The sequence below is a fragment of the Nicotiana tabacum genome, chromosome 17 (genome assembly GCF_000715075.1).
Source record: "Nicotiana tabacum cultivar K326 chromosome 17, ASM71507v2, whole genome shotgun sequence".
Taxonomy (NCBI): Eukaryota; Viridiplantae; Streptophyta; class Magnoliopsida; order Solanales; family Solanaceae; genus Nicotiana; species Nicotiana tabacum.
In genome coordinates, this window is record NC_134096.1 from 96441914 (window position 1) to 96464383 (window position 22470).

The following is a 22470-nucleotide window of genomic DNA, read 5'->3' on the forward strand; positions in this document are numbered from 1 at the left end:
TGAGCTTTCTTAATTCAGCTCTTTAGTGGTATTAAAACCTCTCACTACTCTTACAACTTCAATCTACATCAACAAAATTTAATTGGACCAATATTAGTAAATAAATTTTCAGATTTTTGGTCATTTAGGCATTTTATCAAACACCTAGAGTACATAGCATTTTACTACCTCTAGTAATGGTGTTTCTTCATCCAACAATTTCTCCTTCCCACCAACAAGAGATACTAAACCATTCTTTGTCTACAAACAACCTTCTTTAGCACCATTAAAATCATCAATGAACTCACATCCACCAATTGTTACTAATTAATTCATTACAAAATCTCTACAACACCAAATAATCTAGTTTATGTATTTATGGTTTCTAAGCACCATCCAATAAGTTCTAATACTTATTTCTTGCTCAAATACTCATAATAAATCCATGCATATATGTCTAAAGGTGTAGGATTACCTTTTGCAAGAAATCTTGCCAAAACCCTCTTTTGAGTTCTTGAAGAAATTTCTTGAAGATCTAAGGATTTTATGGTGGATTGAGTTAGTTATAGAATGGAAATGATAGAATGAAACACCAAATTAGTAGGGATTATTCACCTTGGAGATGGGGGGAGTTGGAGGTCTTGAGAGAGTGGAGGAAACCCGCAAAATTTGGCCAAGAGGAAAAGGGAAAAATGAACCCCAAAGTGAGTATATAATATTTCGAGCACCACAGGTGGCGTGGGGCGCTACCTGTGGCCCTGTTTCCAGAACCTCAAAAATTCCAGTGCCTGGGCTAGCGCCCCATGCTACCCTGGGCGCTGGTGACGGAAAATCTTTTCTATTTCATCCGGGTCAAGGTTATTTCGGCAACCACCACTTTCACACAAAATTTATTCAAGAATTTTCCCGAGGTACCAAACCTTAAAATCACAAATCACGCATCGATTCAAGCCTAAGAAACTTATGAACTTCCGAATTCCAAATTTTACATTCGATACCGAAACCTATCAAATCAATCTCGAATGACATCAAATTTTGCACACGAGTCATAAATGTCATAATTGAGCTGTTCCAATTTTTGTACTCGAAATCCGGCCTCATTATCAACCAATCGACTTACGGTCGAATTTAGGAATATTTCAAGAACTTCATTTTCCAACTTTTCGCCGAAATATGTCGAATTATCCTACGGACTTCCAAATCAAAATCCGGACATACACCTAAGTACGAAATTACCATACGAAACTATTGACATTATCACAATTTCATTCCGGAGTCGTTTTCTAAAAAGTCAAACTCCGATCAACTCTTTTCATTTAAGCATCAAAAATAAAAATTGTTCTTTCAATTTAATACATATTACGAAGTTGCTTGGGACCTTAAGTCGTTGAACGTGGCGTTAAATATTAAAATGACAAGTCGGGTCATTACACCTTTAAATTAGGAATTGAATAAGGAATCAGTTATTTTCTATCTCTGCTCTCTCTCTCTCTCTCTCTCTCTCTCTCTCTCTCTATATATATATATATATATATATATATATATATATATATATATATATATATATATATATATAATTCTCTGTTCTTTCCCCAATTTTTCTTCCTCTAATGTCCTTTACTTTTAATCATTTCATGTTGTATATATTTTTAATGAAATTCATCAATGGATTTCAATCGTTTTACTATAAAGTTTTAACTTAGCAATTTCAATTCATATTGCACAATTGGTGTTCAAATTAAAATTGTCAATCAATAAATTTTGAAGGTGTTTGACTCTCCACCATTGATATCCATTAAAAAGCTTTGAAGCATTGAATTCGAATTTGAATTTTCAAAAACTATTATTTGTTTGGATTGGGTGTTGTTGCAAACAATTGGGAATATTATTTGGAGTTTATATCTCAATTTTAATGATATTTGGTGAAGAAGAAGAAGAAGAAGAAGAAGAAGAAGAAGAAGAAGAAGAAGAAGAACACATGACATACAATATACTTACGAAATTGTAGTAAAGTTGTATTATAATTGTATTCTGTTGTAGTTATATATATATTTTTTATATGTTATAGTTATATATATATTTTTATTTGAATGTTGTATGAAAATTGAAAAATAGTTGTATAATGTATGAATCGTTATATAAAATTTGTATTTAAGTTATCAATACTATCTTTTTAAATAAAGTTATTGATATGCATCAAAATTGTATTAAGAGAGAAAGTTTTGATTGGAATTTTAGAGAGGAAGAAGCACATACCACATACAAAATATATGCAAATCATATACAAAATATACTAAAGACATATTATATAAAATTTGTATGAAAATTGTATTTAAATTGTATGATATTGTAGTTGTATTTAACTGGGTATAAATAATATATGAAAGTTGTAAACAAGTTATAAATAAGTTGTGTACTATATAATTAGTTGTATGAAGTTTGTTTTTACTATGTATATTGTTGTAGATATTCAAATATGTATTAAATTTGTATGAAATTTGTTTTTAATTTGTATGTTGATGTACCATACATTATTTTTTTTCTCAGTTGATTTATTAAGAAAAAAAAAGTAGAGAATGAATTCCAAATTAACTTATGTACTTTTAGATGAAGATTGTGATGGAGCATTTGATGGTGTCAATGGCAGTGGAGAACTCTTTTCTCAAAAAATAAAATTGTCAAGTCGAACCTGTTGGTTGGTTATAAGCTAAAGAAATTTGCAAGATATTGCCTAGAAAATAGTAAAGATTTGGTCATTGCATATCAGTGAGCAGTTGAGTTATGTAAAAATCCCCAGGAAAAAAGGAAAACGAGAGAAAAAGAATCAAAAGATCCTCAACAGTTCTATCTACGAAAGCGAAAAAGAACAACAAATTTCTCTCAGAAGATCAGATCATACACTGGTCTTTCCCCTTAAAGCAGTGTATGACGATGATAATTAAGTAAGGAAATTCTTGTGAAATTCATAGAGTCAAGTTTTGTTAAAAGCAATTAAGGCAGCCAATTTTTTTTGACATTTTCTTATCGCTCTAAAAAGATTTTTCCTTAATTTTACAAGCAATTAAGGGGGAAGAAAAATAAAGAAAAAGGAGAGGAGAAAAAAAAAAGGGTGTAACTGAATCTTCTAATTTAAGGCACTAATAATGGATTGTATATAATTTGTAAGTAATCCTTGTTTATGGCGGGTAATATACAAAATTAGAATAATTTTGGTAAATAAGTTTCAAATATTGTATAGGAAGAAAAAAATCCCAAAATAAATTATCTTTCTCTTAATTTGGTAAAATTGACTAGTAAAAATGAAAATATATTGGCAAGTAAAAGTGAACGTAGGGAAAAGTAGAATACCATTTTTCTTGCAACTGAGTCTGGTGCGTTGTTCTGTGGGCTTGTGGAAGCACACTCAAAAGACTGATGGGCTTGGACCAAGGTTGAATTTAGATTACCAGTAAAGCGACTTGAAACTAAATTAGCCCAATTGATAGAAAGAGCCCAATAGAAGACTGAAAATTAGGCCCAAGTTATCTCTTACTAAAGTAAGCCCACTTAAGGAAGAAGCCCAATAGTGCGAGGGTTGGTAATTCAGCCTTTTGGGTTTGAAGATTGAAAATTGGGCTGCAAGTTGTATAATGCTTCTGCATATCATGTATGTAAAGAAAAACTTAGTCCTTTGTGAAAAATTTTAAAAAATAAAAATATAGTCCAACAAGACAATTGAGAGAATATGAATAAAATGAAAGTTGAGTAAGTTAAATTGTAGTTTATTTTCGTATCCGCAAAGAAATTCTTCTTATTTTATTTTGGAGTTGCTAAACTTTAACTTGTGTCTATCTTTTGGTTTCATTCCAATTTTATCCAATGTGAGTATTAAAAGGAAAATTATATAACATAAAAAAAAATTCTATCCACTGCGTGACTTACATTTGTTGGATGTGAAAAAGAAACAGAAGAAGCAATATAACCATGGGGTCAGAGGAGATTTTATTTCCTCAACATTTGCATAAATACAATAAGAAATAAAAAGGAAATGGAAAATAAGTCTAGTTGTTAAGAGCGGGAGTATGTTACAAAACAGGGAGAATACTTGATGAAATTGCCTCCTATATTTTCATTAACAAATTATAATATATTTAAATATTTAAGGAAAGTTTATATTGGTTTATATTCAAACTGGAATAATAGCTAGTACTCTTTTTAAAGATAGTGAATAGAAAGTCTTTGAGGGGGATCGATATTTTGCTCATCATTTCAATTAATTAAAAGACCTTTGATACATATAACTCATTATTATTGAAAATACTACTAAAGTGTTGTTATAAAATAAATATTATAATTGTAAACTAAAGCACCAAAAGAGAAGAAGACAAGTATAGATAAGAGATATAGAGAGAAGAAGGGAACTTTACGTCTTATTTCAAGTAGGCTTCTTATGTATATTCCATAGGAGAATAACATCCTATTTATAGGTTATAAATCTCTTTTCAAGTTACATGTATTAATGAACTCATTCGTTTGGTATTGAATTTGTCAAAGACAGTTACGAAGAGAGCATTTACATATATTGAAAGTGGCATCCATATACATTGGATTTATAACACTCCCTTGGATGTCCATAGATAATATGTCTCGTTGAAATCTTCCTAAAAAAACTCTCGATCGGAAAAAGCCTAGTGAAGAAAAAGAGTACACACATCTTGTAATACACATTGAGTGGTGCCTCATTAAAAACCTTATCAGGAAAACCCAATTGGGACAAAACCTTGGTTAAGGGAAAAGAGAGTACAACGCGTATTATACTCCCCCTGATGAAAACTTTATTTGATATCTCGGAGATGATGCATTTCAATCTGTCTCTTATTCTAGCTGCTCATTTTCTCCCCCTAATGTTGGGTATACCAATATATATTCCAATCTTCTTTGAGGACTTATCTTTGTGCATTGTGGTGGAGTAATTAGAATATATATATATATCACACATTCAAATATTCTGAGATGAGAAATATTTGGCTCCTGATCATAAGCCAATTGTAATGGGAAGACTTTATGACAACTTGTGGTCTGATCCATACAAGAACTGATGCATGCAAATAGCATGACCCCATGTCGAGATAAATTTTTTTGTTATCATAAGCATTGGTCTAGCAATTAATTGGAGGCGTTATTTTATTAATGATTCTGCTAGACCATTTTGAGTAAGAACATGAGCAACCAGATGCTTAATTGTTATACCAGTTGATATACAATAAGTATTAAATGCATATGATGTAAACTCACTAACAAGACGAAGTGTCTTAATCGCATAATCTGGAAATCATGCTTTTAATCATATTAATGCGGCCAACAACCCCGGGAATGCCAAATTTCGGGTTGACAACAAGCACACATGTGACCATCTTGTAGATGCATCTATCAAAATCATATAATATCTAAATGGTCCACATGGAGGGTGTATGAGCCCACATATATTACCATATATACGTTCCAAAAATGCAGGGAATTCACTCCCAATTTTAATTGTTGATGGTCTAATAATTAGTTTGCATTGAAAACATGCAGCACAAGAGAATTCTTTAGTTTAAAGAATCTTCTAGTTCTTCAATGAATGATCATGTGAATTCTCAATTTTTTTGCGCATCATATTATATCCGGGATGGCCCAACTGGCCATGCCAAATAATAAAATTATTAGTAACCCCTGGTTTACTATGGCATGCGATCCAACTATACTACTTATACAAGCCGCATGTTCATCTTCATATTTGTTACCATCCATATGGCGAAACATCTCTTTCTAGAAGAAAGTCATTATCATTATTGTCATGGTCAAAATCATTATAAGCAAGACCTATTTCTTGCTTTACTTTTGCCCTTTTAATAATTTTTCATAACGCCTGGCAAAATATTTTTGACGTAAAATAGGTATACGACTAATGACATAATCATGCGGTCACATAATGATATTTATCCTCTTTATTTCTCTCAAACCTCTTTAGAGGTGAGTTGTGAGATTTCAACAAATCAAGAGTGTATCCATGTTCATGAGTTTATTTCATACGGTCACATTCACTTTTGGAATGTATCATAATCATCTGAACACGTCTCATGATTTCTCAGCATAAGCTTATTGTGTTGCCTTATCATTTATCATATTTGTTTTTATGGCCCTCCTTAATATCATTTTGTAAGGTTAAGTTTGCATTTATTTTCCTTTATTTTGATAGAGGATTGATTAAAGCTGCGCAAAATGTTCAGGTGTACTATATTCCTATATCCAATGCCCTTTCATACCATATCATGGTAAATATTACCTTCACCTTTTGAAGGATAATTTTAATATGAGAACCCTTATTGTTCTCCATTTTATAATTAAAATCATGATGACGATTATTATTTCATCTATTGCCACGTCCACGTATGTATTCATACAGCCCCGATAATTATTTAGTCTTCTTTCAGACTTTGATCTATTGCTATCACATTTGCTTCAGGGAATGGAGCAGATCTAGAGGGACATGCTTCATTAAAAGCATATTATTTTGCCTCAGTCATCATTATATCATTAATGTGGTGCATTAGGACTCAAACTCAATGTCTTACCATCATAAAGGCATGTTAAGCCATAATGCGTTGGAACTCAAACCCAATGTCTTATCATCATGATGCACCAGGATTCAAATCCGATGTCTGAATACCTCTTCCGAAATATTGTTACTTCTGGAGCAAATTTGAGGCATGTAACATAGAGAATAATTCTCTAACACGTCTTCATTCATAATAAATTTAGCATTTGAAAATATTACCACTTTTAATGATCATAACAAACAATCATAGCTAACAATACTTTGAACGTATTATCACTTAATTTAGCATTTATAAGCATAAATGCTTAGTCATAATGAATCTTTAGGAATATTAATTATCACTCTAAATGTCATATATTTATTATAATTATGTAACCAATATTTGCTAATGAAACGAACACATATGACACAGACCAATGCCTTTGGAACTTATTTATTTGCATAGATTAATGGAGATTGTAGTCACGTGTAAAGTCTTTTATCATAGACCAATGTATTTGTCAAAACATCTATGTGAACAACGATTTTCTAAATTCTTAAATGCTCTTCATTAAAGATGTACATTCTGGTGACTTTTATTTATTGAGTTAACCTGTCTCTAGAGTTAGAGAATAGCCAAGTTATTGAAGGACTCTACTTTCCGCAGTGCTATAAAAATCGGTAAAACTTATATATAAAACCTATGAGATAAATTAACCCATTTCAGTCATATATTTTTTTTATGAAAGAAAAATGCAAGCACTACCTTAGAAACTCATAACCATTATTGAATATAATTTACTACATGCATATATTAAACTATCATGCAATTCAATTGGAAGTGAATAAGACCGAAGAATCGTGGCATTGTATAATGATTCTATTCCATCGGTATCCCATCTTCTTTAATGTTACTTTATAGTCACGCTTTTAGAGCTAAATATATGATTAAAGATTAATTTATCATGTAGTATGCGTACCTAATTCATCTAATGATAGCATTGTATCCTACCAGCAAAATCAAAGTAAATATAACTTGAGGTCAGCAACGGACCTCATTGTCTGCTTATAATTTTATTATAAATTGAATTTCTTATGCCGAAGCCTCTAGCTTCAAATACGGCCAGACTGAGTCGGAAAGAATATCAACTCAACACCTATAGTTAGAGAATCGTGCTGATAACGTGTTATAAAATAAATATTATAATTATAAACTAAAGCACCAAAAGAGAAGAAGACAAGAATAGATAAGAGATGTAGAGAGGAGAAGGAAACTTTTCGTCTTATTTCAAGTATGCTTCTTATGTATATTCCATAGGAGAATAACATCCTATTTATAGGTTACAAATCTCTTCTCAAGTTACATGTATTAATGAACTCATTCGTTTGGTATTGAATTTGCCAAAGACAGTTACGAAGAGAACATCTACATACATTGAAAGTGACATCCATATTCGTTGGATTTATAACAAGTGTGAACTAATTTAATGCAATGGAACTCATATTACCAAATTACTCACATAATAAGAGAATCCACAAGTTAATATTTGAAATATTATATTCCATTATTTTTGACGAAAATGAGAACCCTCTTCAGGACCTCAACATTATCATTTCTGTTAGTTATACTTATGTGTATTACCTGGAGTTTTATGTTTGCGTTATGCACCCCTAACATGTATTCTCTTTTACGATTTACACCCTAACATATGTTTAAAATTTTATAAGGTGCACTTATCGTGTGGAAAACAGCAGAGAAAGAAAAAAGAAGAACTATCCTGTAATTAGTTAAAGCAAATGGTATTTTCAATTACAAAAGTATGAGACGGCATCTAACTTGTGTCAAGTTGCATCAATCAACACCAAATTTCCAGATTCAAGCAAACATCTTCATTGTCTGGTTCAATAATTAAAATCGTGCGTAGTTGTCTTATTGATTTGATTATTAGTTATGCCAATTTCCTTCACAAACTAATATAGGAGCCTACGATTCTTTGTTTACTGGTCCCAAAAACTAGTGAAACTCAGAAACCTTTTTTCTGTGGGCGTCACAAGATGGGTCGGGTTGGTGAGAAGCAAAATCTGCCTTATGAGTCATAATTCAGTTTAATCCTTCACAAAAGCATAATCATGCTTCTCTTTAATTAAGTACCTTTCAACCTCAAAATCCATTATCATTAACATTTACTAACTACCTTCTTTAAACACTTTATTTCAATTACTTTATCTAATGAATATTATAATTAAACTGCCTTCCTAGTTCATTCACCCACCCCCCTCAACTTTTACTATCGATTTTAGACATATCAGACTAGCAGCTTCCATATAAATAATGTACATGCATATGTTTATATGTTTAGATACAGACTAATGTGTGCACGCAACTTTTTGCGATTCAATTAAATAGTATCAGAAATTTTGCGAAAGATAACAAGCGCCCTCATTATGATTATTTTATTGTTTTCTATTTGAAGAAACGCGCGTATCTTTTCTTAATTAGTCCTGTCTAACTTATCATACACTTATTAAATAGTAATATAGAGAAGTTTAATCATTAAATATTTCTGTGAAGGTAAAACATATTTAAGAAATTTAGGCAACATTTCGAGGAGTTACTAATGGATTAGCAAGATCAAGAGGTTGATAATTAACATTTACGGCTATCTATTTTTTGCGCCTAGACATCCTTTGAGAAATAGCACTACAATTTATTTGTGTGATAGTCCAAGAATTGATTTGTCTGTTTCCCTTACACCAAATTAAATGTGTTTCATCTAGTCTTCTAGTTATGGTCATCTCATACCTTGGGTCAATTTTCAGGTAATAATAATGACAATGGGGATAATGGGGTCTAATTACCATTAGGTGTCCATTTCACATCTCAAGTGGAAACTTAGTGGGATTCAAAGTTTTGTTCATGTTAAAATTTATAGTTGTTGATAAATTCTATGAAAATCTGTTTAAAAGTTTAAACTATCAGAGATGATATAGGTCATGATCTCATATACTTAAAGTATATCTTCAACAAGCCTGCATTTGATTTTTTTTCATGAGTCGAGCTGAGCATCTTTTTTTAGTGGATGTCGATCAATGAGTTTCGCTTTTAAAGACACTGGTTCTAGGTGATAAATTGTGTAACTCATTTCATCTAAATGGTTAAACTACTAAAGGAGTATACTTTTATTTACTTAATTATGTTTCAAACAGCTCCCTCACGTACATGTTTGAGTATTTTTTTGTAAATCAACCATGTGAATTTTTTCTTTCTTTTTAACAATAAGTGATGGTGAGACTTGAACGTAGGACTTCTATCTGCTCTGTTACCATGTATCTATTTTGGAATTCCCGTGTTGATTTAGCATCGAATATGTAACATAACAAATAGGAAGGAAAATGGTTGGGTAGAAGGATAGAAAATAAAAATAGACACTGAAATGACTCAAGCAAGAAGGAAAAAAGTTTTCTATCGAAGGATAGTTTAATGACTCGAGAAAAAGAAATCATTTGGCAGATTACAATTTTCAACCGACTTATATGTGCAACAGAAATGGGTGAAAAACATTTAAGGCTCATTGAGGTCGTTATCCACCATTGCCAAACACATTGTCTTGACGAATAAATTGTTAGGAAAAGATTATAACATGTGAGGCCTAATTTTCTGTTTTGTCCAAGTGTGCAGACAGGATTTGATCTGGTGAATTCCACCGTTAGACAAAGCAAAGAGATTTTGTTCTTCTAGCTTATTTAGTAAAAGCAGTTTTGCTTAATTCATCCTTAATAGGAAGAAAGAGAGTTTCATAAGCAAATAAAGACTATAAACCTCTCGTTTCTTTTTAATTTGTCGCAACCTAGCTATTGTGTGTAGTTGGAATATCACTGATTTTAATTTGTGTAATTTAGTACTCTTATTACCTACATGGAAATAAACTTGAACAGAACACAAACGGTTTGTCTACACAATTTTGAAATGTTGTTTAAACAAATTACATTTTCCCCTCAGGCAGTGGCTTAGCCACATACAATGAATGATGGTTAGTTGAATATCCTTTATCGAAAATTTATATTGTATATATAAAAACTTATACTATGTATATGTAAATCAAAAATTACTTTTTATACATATATATTAAATTTTAAATGTCCTTAGTGAAAATTCTTGGCTTCACCACTTCCATAAAAATACATCACTGTTACTCGCCAAATGGAAATCTTAGAAATAATTTGTTCAAATTTTTTTCAAAAATGCGAAACGACAAATCCTTTTAAAGCCAATCTAATTTGATACGTGATTGGAAGTTGTGCTATCAATTCATGACAATGATCATTATTATATAGAAAAATTTACCATGGACAGACCCAAATGGACATGAATGAATGAATGAACAGTAAAAACACGGTAATTGGAGATAAACGGGACGGTCTAGAAAAGATTAATTTTAGCTAAACGAAATAAATTAACTTAAAAATTGATATGATATAAATTTATTAAAATAACTGAGAAACCAAACCTATGCTACAGTAAGACACTTAGAAAAAAGGTTTTATTGAGTCGCTGTATAAATGTGCCTATTAGGGTTAGGGTTTGCCAAAGAACAAAAGAGAAAGTAGCTATTTAATCTTAATTTCCTTAATCTCCACCACCCATATGCCATTTATTTTCTCGTTGTTCGGCTGAGAACTCTCTACACTGAAGAAGAGAGATGAAAAAAGTTTTGAGGAAATCATCAAATGACTCCTCACACAACTCTACAAATTCATCAACCTTTACCGTGAGGACAGTGAGATATGTAGAGTGTCAAAAGAATCACGCCGCCAGCGTCGGCGGATATGTCATTGACGGTTGCCGGGAGTTCATGCCGGGAGAAACTTCCGGCGCCGCCCTAACTTGTGCAGCCTGTGGCTGTCACCGCAACTTTCATAGAAAGGAAGTGGAAACTGATGTTGCTTCTGATTGTACTTCTGCTTCTTCCATTACTACATGAAGTAAGTTTTAGTACTACTAAATTTTAATTGAGGGTCTGGTCTGTATTTGAGTATGTGTTTGTACATATTTAATTTTTCTGCGTGTTCAAGAGTGAAGGTTATTAAGAAACTATGGGAAAGTTTCTAATTCCTTCTCTTTTGATTTGTATTTGGCTTTGTTTATATGTGTGAAGGTGTGAGATCGTTTGTAATGAGTGAACCCTTTTTAGAATAAATCATATATTAGGGGAGATAAGTTGTGTTTCTGTTTTTGATTAGACATGATGGTGTGTTCATCAAATTTTCTGCATGATATTGTAGGCTGTATTATGTTGTTGCTAACTTTTAATTTGTTGTCTCAAATCTTTTGCTTAAATTTAATTACCAGCATTTTGCGCCAAACAAAAGTTATTTTAATCTCGTAACAGAGCCAGTTAAAGAAGCTGTGTTGCTTGAAGGATCTCTGATTGGTCAAGATAAGGTTAGGCCGGTTGAAGAGTGGGGACGGAAGGCCAATGTTAAAAAGGTTTGTTACAAACAAATGATCTAAATTGAAGTTAGTGAAAAATTAAGTAGCTTTCTTTTATCTGTTAAGTGAACTTTACATATGTTGTGTAGTTAATTTTAGGTGATGACAAAATTTTGTTTCCTTAATCATAAAGAGCATTTAATCTAACAGTTGTCAAGGGTTTTGGCTTTGAATTCTAGAGAGAACATATTCGTTTGATTACCTAATTATATTATGTCTCAACAATCAACGTTATTATGTAACATTGAGTTACTTTTCGTTAGTCTGTATAACAAATTGGTAAATGAAGTACACTATATGGATATGGAAACATGGGTTGTAAGTAGTGTCAAATTTGGCCTAACTCTCCTCGTATATTTGGTTTTCTCTTGGATATTTATCCTCGCTCAATGCAGTAAATCCATTCCTCCAGGGAGAAATTTGTTGAAAGCATCGTTCACTAATCTTCTGTTATCCCTTTGAACATTATAAAGACATTGTTATAACCCTATTGATTCTTCTACAAAAGTTCTTTCAATTAGAAAACAGAAGGAAGGTGGCTGGTAAAACCGTAAAGATCAGAGAGGTGGAGGCATGCATTTAAGTGGAAAATAAAAAAGAATGAAGAGATTTCCAAAAGAGTCATGTTCAGTATATGGCATGTGGCTGGTAAGCACAAATGTCTGAATCTCTCAGTTGGAGTTAGGTATTATGGGAAGGGAACAAAGCTTTAGGTAAGTGTTAATTTTTAATCAGGTAAGTGTCAAATCTATGAATGTATTGAAGCCTCACAGCCGCTTGTTTTTCGAGTTCCACCACTTTCTTTTTGTACCCGATTGAAAACATGGCTTCCAACTTTAATTTCAAGCCATTATAGGATTCCGTTTAACACATGTATAACAGTTATCTGCTTATAAATTACAGAAAAAGAGTGCCCTTTTCTACTTTTACATGATCCTTACTCCTTACCCTACTCTAACGTCTATATTGAAAAGAAAAAAAAAGACTTTAGGTCTAACTCAACCCCAAAAATTAGTTCAAGAGGTGAAAATTATTTAAAACCATACTAGGAGACCAAGAAACATATGGAGCGTGAACAATATAAGATGAGGCCCAACATCGGGTAAGCAATCAATTGGGATGAGTCTGACTCTGCTATCATGGGGAAAAAAATGGACCTTGAGCTTAAGTAAACCCCAAAAGGTAGTTCAAGATGTGAGGATTACCCAAAATCTGAAGAACAAAAAATATATATCCCACTAATGTGGGACTCTAACACATATTGGTTTTCTTGCTATATGCTGATCAGTTAAACTCTTCATGTTAAACTGTGGTGAGTTGAATTATTTGATGACATTCTTGATCATTCTATGCTTTCCTAATCATTGCGATTTAACGACTATAATGTAGATACTAACATCTCAATGAATGAAATTCTACAACTAAGGTTGCATGCAGCATGTACTAATGTCAAATCTACTTAATCATGATATAGTTTCAATATGTTTATTGTTTACCAAATATATATGTGTGTGAAAAAACAGTCAAATACTAGGGAAGTCCTCCAGATGAATCAATCTCTCATGCACCTGAGCAACTTATGAATGTCAAGTATATGTGGACGATCAGATAATTGCTAGTCAATTTAAGTATATGTACAAAGATAGACGATATTATCCACTCAGCGCGAATATAATTAGGAAGACCGGGAGCAGTTTTCTGTCAACGTATAAAAAAAGTAAAAGGAAATAAGCAAAAAAGATGCTGTAGTGTCATATTGTCCACTTTCTAGTGAATCCATCTAAAATTCAAAATTGTTGGTATTATCTCGATATTTATGTACCTTATAAATCCAATTACTCAATCAAATTTTGACCGGAAAAAAATTAAAAGAAAAAGAGGAAAATTTCTTTCTGACCATCGAGTCTTTAAATGGTGTAAGGACCCACAATAAACAAGAAATAATTAGTGGGCCAAACACCTTACAATTCTACTAAGCGAATTGGGCTAAAGAAGCACTCAAACGCTCCCTTATTTTAGGCTGGCTCATGAGCTGTTTTTTCTTTTTTCTTCACCGAACGACCTAACTTAGAGCCCAGAGGATGAAGGTTCTCTTATATCACGATCGTCTGAGGAAACAATTTCAGCAGATTATAAAGGGAAAATGGCCAAATATATTTCTCAACTTCGGTATATTGTTCACATCTATCCCCCTTTATACTATCGGGACATATCTACCTTTACCGTTAACAAAACTTTTTTTAAAATACCCTCCATCTAACGGAATCCGCCAGATTAATAAAATAATCATTTTAAAAAAAATTCATTAACCCATAACCCGTTAAACCCATCATATAAAAATACGAAACCTAAATTTCTCAGACGTCTTAACACATTTTATTCATTTAGAGAGATACCGAGAATAATAGTGGAAGTAGGATTAGTAAGAATTTATATTTTTGGTTCTTAGTTGTTCATGGTGGCGTTAGAATGTCATATTATCACTTTTGGTTGTATTTTTTGTGGTTATAATATGGCATTCCTTTGTCTACTGCCATATTATACAAACCGAGAATATGAATATATGATTGTCGGTATTTTTATGTCTTTCACGTCTTAAGTTCAACAAATGACTACGAAGGAGATGACTAATCTGTAAGGAAGAAGTGCAGTAAATAAAAAAGATTTAACGGGTTATTAATGGGTTTTAAAAAAATAGGTATTTTTTTAATTTGGTGGCTTTCCGTTAGGTGGAGGGTATTTTTAAAAAGTTTGGCTAACGATAAGGGTAGATGTGACCCGATAGTATAACGGAGGGTAGATATGAACAATATACTAAGGACCCGTTTGGCCATGGATTTTTCCAAAATAAATTTAAATTTTGTTTGGTAAACACATGTTTGGCCATAGATTTTGCCTACATTTTGGCAAAATCTCAAATCCCAAAAGAGCTGGTTTTGGGCCAAAATATCATTGCTACATTTTTTAAAAATTACCCCAAACTTTTGTATTTTATAAAAGAGCCCAACATTTATTATTTTGTAACAATGTTGCTTCGTCTTCTCGGCCACCTGATAGTGTATGATGTAGTTCATTATAAAAGTGATAATTTTGTATCAAATTTATTTATGTTCAGGACTATAGTTTGCGATAATATAATGAATATTATTGATAATGGTACTGTTGGATATTTGTGATAGTTTTTAGAACTTGTGGGTATAAGTCATGTTTCATGTTTTTCCAAAATAAATTTGGAAAATATGTTTTGAAAACTGATGTCCAAACATATTTTCATCTTCAAACCAAACTTCACCCAAATCAGATTTTTCAGAACAAATTTGGAAATGTATGGCCAAACGCTAGCTAAAATAGAGGGGTATATTTGGCCATTTTTCCATATCTAAAACATAGGCCTATTTTTGGTGTCAAATCAGTATATGCATTTTCCTTAATACTCACTCTTTTCCAAAAACAAAACATCCCTTTTCTTTTTCTTTTTCGTAAATTATTTTTCTTTCTTATAACTTTTTTGCAATTATCTTTTGAATTTTTCTTTGTCTATTTAGAATTATTTTTTTAAGCTGACTTTACATCGACAGAAAAAAGGTATTTTTCACTGATTTAGATTGCATCAATTTTATATTGCTAACAGCGATTTGGCAGCTAAAAAACGATTTTAAATTATAATCTATACTTTATCAATCATTCCTTTGTCGAACTCACTCATTATCATTTTCAGGAAACGAAATATATAATGCAGGTGCGAAGCCACAAATTAGTTACAAGCTTTTGCTTCGAATCTATATTTGTTTTATAAAATTTATTAAATATATATAAATATTTAATTATAAATTCAATAACTAAAACGAACTATGAGTTCAACATAAATTTATAACTCATAAACTTTAAATTATGACTATTTCTATGAAATATTATAATACTCAAATAACTAATAAGCATTGCAGCAGAAACCATGTGTTTGAGGCTGACAAATTGAAAATGTTAATGAAGCTATATTTATAAATTGCATATTTCCCCATTTTACAAACCTTTTGTAATTATCTAAGGGGTATGCTGTGGTCCTCACAAAGTGATGGGCCTTCTTTTTTCAATATTGTTACGTCTTTCCTCTTTCATTTTACCCATAAAAGGCATTGAAGAAACAGCCAGATCTGCAATTTTGTTGTGCTTGAAACCAAGCAAATCCACATTCAACACCTAACCCTAATCATGACGTCTCTCTTTGTTTAGCCCTATTATAATTGACAACTTCTCTATGACATTTGTCCTACTCCTCTTTTTATTTTTCTCACAGGGAATTTTGCTCTTTCTACCTTGAAATACTGAAATAGTCCAATTTCGGTACTTATGATATCCGATTAAACATATTTTACCTCCAATTAATTAAAATATGCAGTTTTTATCCTCATACTTGTGAATCTTTACAAAATTAACAAATTATTAATTGTTAATTTATTCAATTATCTATTTTTTTGTTAAATTGGTAATGTTATATATTTGAGGGTAATGTAGTTCTAAAATAAATGTGCTTGTTTCAATATCATAGAATTAAAATCAAAGTTTATCAATAAGCGAGGGATCAAAAGTGCAATTATTCCGTTCTGAACACACTTTGATGTCTTTATGAGACATAAAAGAAGGAATTCTGTTGTATTTACTTTCTCAGGATTGGTCTTTCCGTAACAAAAAAATAAAAGAAAAAACAATGTAAAAACATTTTTTTGTTGTTGTTCCTAGCAATTATTAATAGAAGTCATCGTTGTAAGTAGAAGTTGAAACAAATGAATGAAGATGGGATTAATTTGAGAGGACAATTGAATAGAAAAGTCATGTTCATCACGTGATTGTGCTTCCTTATTAAATAAAGTCTGAAGCAATTTTTTGCACAAGGACCGAAAAGATTTCTATAAATGGTGGTTGATGACAAATCATTTCCTTTGTTTGAGAAAAAATATTATTCCTCACACATGTCTTTTCTCTACTGTATCACAAATTTATATTCAAACAAAATCACTTTTTCAGCTTTTACTTATTACATCTCCTTTATTAATAATATAATACTTAAGTCCAATTATTTAAATCTAATACTGTTTAGTTACTATCGCTATATTCCAATTTATATGATACTCTAACATCTCAAATCTTTAACATGATTCAAGTTTTATGCAACTTATATAACTTTTAAGAATTCAACAACCTTATATTTTTCAAATGAAATTAATATCTTAATTAAACTTTCTATCAAAATTAAACATCTTCATTAAAATGGGATCGAGAAACAACTTAGGCCCACAAGATTAACACAACTTAGGCTTATAAGATTAACGATTATCAGGATTTTGGAACGGGGTTTTGGCATTGTATGACAACCTAACTTAATAAATGGCATAAAAAAGCCCAACTTATTGTTATTGGCATCTTATGACTCACATTTATGTTTTAATTTAAAAAATTAAATTTGTATAATAAACCAGGTTAGACATTCTCCCTGAATGTCACTCTTTCTCTCTCTCTCTCTCTCTTCGCTTCTCTTCTCCATATCTCCTCATCCTCTCTCCTCACACCAGAAAATTTTAGAGCAATTGACATAAATAGATGTCCAAAAGAATGAATCAAACCATGAAACTGAATTCTCGTGGCCCGTTTTCGAAGTTGCCACAAGTTTTTTCATTCTCACTTACCATTAATAGACAAAATCAAGCAAACTTTCTACAAATTTGCACAAAACATTTGTCCAAAAGAGAAACATTCTGTTTGAATTGAAAGAGGAATGAATTTGGGTGACTATACACATTCTAAGTTTTTTGAACTTTCGAATTTGGGTGAATACACATCTCAGTGTATATCAACTGATATATCTATATATCACCCTGTATATCTGTTTATTTCATATATATCATGCATATTTATATACATGTCTACGTATATCAATGAAAATATGTTGTGATATACACTAATATGCAATGTGGTATACATGTTTATGTATATCAATAAAAATATTGTGTGATATACGCACTGATATATAACAGCCAAAATATGTATTGGTGATTATTTGCGAAATGTATATCATAATTTTATTGTCGCTCTTTGTGTATATCAAAATGAATATTAAAATTTTATTTTCCTTCTTTGTATATCCAAACTATGAATTTATAAATATAGTTATTCAAAATTTATTGTTATCTCTATACGAATGTATTATCATAATACAAATAATTATATTATTTATATATCATAGTGTATAACATATAAAATAATGTGTATACCAATATATATATCATAAATTTATTTTCCTTCTTTTTATATATCAAAAATTTATTTCCCATCTTTGTATATCAAAATGTATATAAAAAATTTATTTACTCTTATAATTATATTTATTATTTTTATGTCTTAGAACTTGCTCTAAACTTATATACATTGCTAAGTGAAAAATAAAATAAAAAATAAGAAAAGGGATATAAGGAGATTTTAAAAATTTTTAGGTACTTTTGAAAGAAAATAAAACATAATTTTTAGGAAGATGGCTGCGAGCAATTAGAAGAGAGAGATTCTTTAATAAAGAAAACTAAAGAGAATAAGGCACCATTTATGGAGGAAGATACGGAATGCAATAGTCGAAAAATGGTTACCTTACATGATGCACAATGAAGAAATGGAGAGAGAAAAAGAGAGAGAGAGAGAGAGAGAGAGAGAGAGAGAGAGAGAGAGAGAGAGAAGATACGGAATTCTTTTGCGCTTCTATTGCCAAACCTAATATAAGGCCAAAAAATTACCAATTCTCCTTATGTATTATCAAACAATGCCATTTTCTCCGCATTAATGCCAAACTAAAATTGAATAAAGCAGGTGAGAAATCATTTATATTTTGTATTGATAGGACTCCAATACAGACAAATACTCAAATACTCAAAAACGACAGGGTATGAAGACAGAAATGCATTTCATTCATTTATACACGTACATTGATCAATGCTTTTGTAGAAGTTCGAACTTGTAACCCTGGGCCTTAATTACTTTGAACCCACTTGCCACTGCTTTACAACTTTAGTTAATGTCAAATGAGTTCAGATATTATAATATTTACTAGTTTCATAATTTTCTGATAAAATTCCAAGGTAAAATTAATTAATTTTTCTAACGAAACGGGTTTAACTGAATCCCGTACCTACAAGGTGGGTCCGCCCCTGCTAACATGCCTCAACTCATACTAAAAAGAGTTTCCCTGGTAAAACTAGTAAATTTGATCGAATCCATAACTCACACTCTAGTTCCGCCCTTTATATCACTTATACAAGTGACTACATGAATGGACTATTAGGTAATATATCCCTCGATCTTCTAGATAGTTGCCGCTTTCATCTTTCCCGTTCCTAGACCTTAAATATATAGAATCATATAACTTAAAAAGCCAAAAATTACGAAACCCATAAATTTTACATTATGACTCCTCTAGTGATACTATACCCCCCACACACACAAAAAAAGAAGAGAGTCCAGAATTTAGCTTAAAAATTGCAACGGCCATGTCTTTTCAAGGCAAGCTTTAGTTCGCAAGTGGAAAATGAATTTGCATTAACATTTTACAAAATGAAATTTCATGGCCAACAAGCGATAGTTGAAAAGGAAGAAGATGTAGCATTGCCGCCCGTCTTCCGTTTTTAGTTAGACGAACGTCTCTTTCTGCAATTCTAACACATGGGCCTTTTGTTGGCTTGGCACCCTTTTCTCACTTTTCCACATTTCACTAGTACAATTGTTGGTCTATTTTTGTTGGACCAAGTGGAGTTTCACATCCAACCCCTCCTATTTTGTTTGTTACGAGTCTTAAAAAATTGAAGGTAACTTCAAACGCATTAAGAAACAACCTCCAATTAACGCTTGGATTCAACATCAGCAAATATGGTGGAACGCACAAGTTTTTTCTAAACTTAATCAGAAATCTTAAGATCGAGGCGCGTAAATGAAGAAATTCTTTGTTGGGCTAAATCAATCCAAATATACTCTTAACATGGTGTGATATTATTCGTTTTGGGCCAAGTCCACACAGTCTCACACCGTTAAGAGATCCCTACACCTTATATGTATGCTCTCCATCTTTTCAGCTAATTATTTTCCTAAAATAGGCACTCTGCGTGCACATTCGAATTAATGGAATAATTGTTATAATACTGAATGATTAAGCAATAATATCTAGGAATTCAACAATTATAGGTTCAAATCCAAACATCATTCTTTATTCCGTGAGCTTTATATAGTGTGCAACACATGAGATCTATGAAACTTAGCAAGTGTCTCTCTCTCTCTCTCTCTCTCTCTCTCTCTCTCTCTCTCTCTCTCTCTCTCTCTCTCTCTCTCTCTCTCTCTCTCTCTCTCTCTCTCTCTCTCTTTCTGCGATTTTTTCCTAAATGTCCTCATTTCTAAAAGTGAAATCTTAGTGGTCTTCAGAATTTGGGTAGAAATTAAGTTATATACGCCATGTTTTCATAAATGTTTTTGCAGATCTTCCCATGTATTTACGAGAACCAACTTGAAAAAGATTTTCAATCTTTTCTTTCACAAACAAAAAGATTTTTTTCTTCTATAGTTTTGTCTTTTAATTTTTTGTGGGCTGGGAGAGGGTTACGTTGGAATCATATGCTGGTAAATATTATGGAACTTTTGGAACGTTATCTACCACCGTAGAATTAATAGACACTTAATCTTGTGTGACCTCAAAATTTGTTGGACCACATTGAAAACGCAAGAAAGTGCAGTGCCCTTTATGCCCATAATAAAGGATGTGGTCCTCTGTTTATCCCCGCAATGAGGATTGGCCCTTTCTTTTTTTTTTTCAGTGGTCTTTAATTTCCTTGTTTGGAATAAGTTATCAACTTTCAGAAACTCGCAGATCTGCTGTGTTTTTTTTGAAATTAGGCTGTTCTCGTAGGATTTCAACTGTGACAAACTGAGTTTCTAGTCGAATTGCTTCTGAAAACACATTATCAGAGAAGAGTGTTGGACGGGTGGTTGTGTATGAAATCGTTTGAAAAGAGTTGAGAAAATTAAAAAGTAGCTGTTATGACCTTAGGTAATTTAACTTAAAAGTTACTCGTCTTCGTTATAATTTCAACTGTCTACCATTTTTAGATTCTTTAGAAAAGAGCTCTTTATGAGTCCTTTTCTTTTTACAGCTTTATATATCATGGTATTTAAGGGTTGGGATTTTGTGAAAGAAAAACATGATAGGAACAACAAAAAATTCAATTGCATGCATGCCAACTTTATTATACTTATTATTGTGAATGCCAATTCTATAGAAGCCTTAATAAATTGATATGAATTGAATTGATTACTAGATTATGGGATTAATTGTGAGCATCACCTCAACTCGAAAATCCATCTAGTTGGGGGCTAAAAAGCCCCACCATGACCTATACTCCCTATAATACTAAAAAAATATAAGTCGCCGTAAGAATCCAAATAAGATATGCCTTTCGACCCCGGGGCATATGATATTTATGTATATATGATATACTTTGTCCATTTTAATTTATTTGAACCTTTTTGGAGTACTAGGATCAAATTAACTAATTTTAAGTATGAATTTGAATAAAAATCTTTAAGTTATTTAAAATAAAATTTAGATATTTAGAAACTATAGAAAGTACTAGTCCATCTGTTTCAATTTAAATGATGTAGTTTGACTTAACACAAAAAAAAATTTAAAAAAAGAAGACTTTCGAAACATGTGATCCTAAATGCTTAAGAGTCAAAAGCTTCGTAGGGCCATTATATTTTTGTGGCTATAAAAGCTTCTCATTAAGGGTAAAGTGGATAAATGGAAAGTTTAAAGCTAAATTATTTTCAAATATAGAAATATATTATTCTTTTTTGAACATATTAATAAGGAAAGCGTGTCATTTAAATTGAAACAAGAGAGTATATCACAATAGTTAACAATTCAAAATATCTAAAAAAAAAATGCAAAAATATGATCAAAGATATCTTGTTTGAGTCGGCAAATAATAATAGTTTCATTCTTTTTTAAACAAATGGGGTATGTTTTAAGGCCCCTCGTATATTAATTTTAATATCACCTTAGTCCTTATTCTGAACCTTTCCACCAACCACTTTTCTTCCTTCCCAGATCCCCACTCGCACCCAAAGACAAAGCAGTGAACTTCTTCGCTCATCAATAGTAAAGATTCAATTATCTTTAACTATAAATTTTAAGCTCAGGAGAATGAAGAAACTTTTAATAAGGAGTGATTCTTCCTTTTGTACATTGGATCGATCAGAATGCAAATCCAAGATTATTTGACTCGAACAGAAAAAGAAGATTTTCTTAATTTTGCCTTACATCGGTTGAAGAGACACGTAACAAACTTATTACTTGATGTTTAGGGAAAGAAAAGTACTGTTATTACAGCTTTTATATATGCAAGTAATCAATCATGAT

The 22470-nt window shown here is 31.5% G+C and overlaps 1 long non-coding RNA gene across 1 annotated transcript; it reads left to right on the forward strand.

Annotated features, from left to right (window-relative positions):
- Nucleotides 1-11011: 11011 nt before the first annotated feature.
- On the forward strand, nucleotides 11012-12176 carry LOC107804335 (uncharacterized). The gene is made up of 2 exons (XR_012701344.1): nucleotides 11012-11521; nucleotides 11929-12176. It is a non-coding gene; the product is annotated as an uncharacterized LOC107804335 (long non-coding RNA).
- The last annotated feature ends 10294 nt before the right edge of the window (nucleotides 12177-22470 follow it).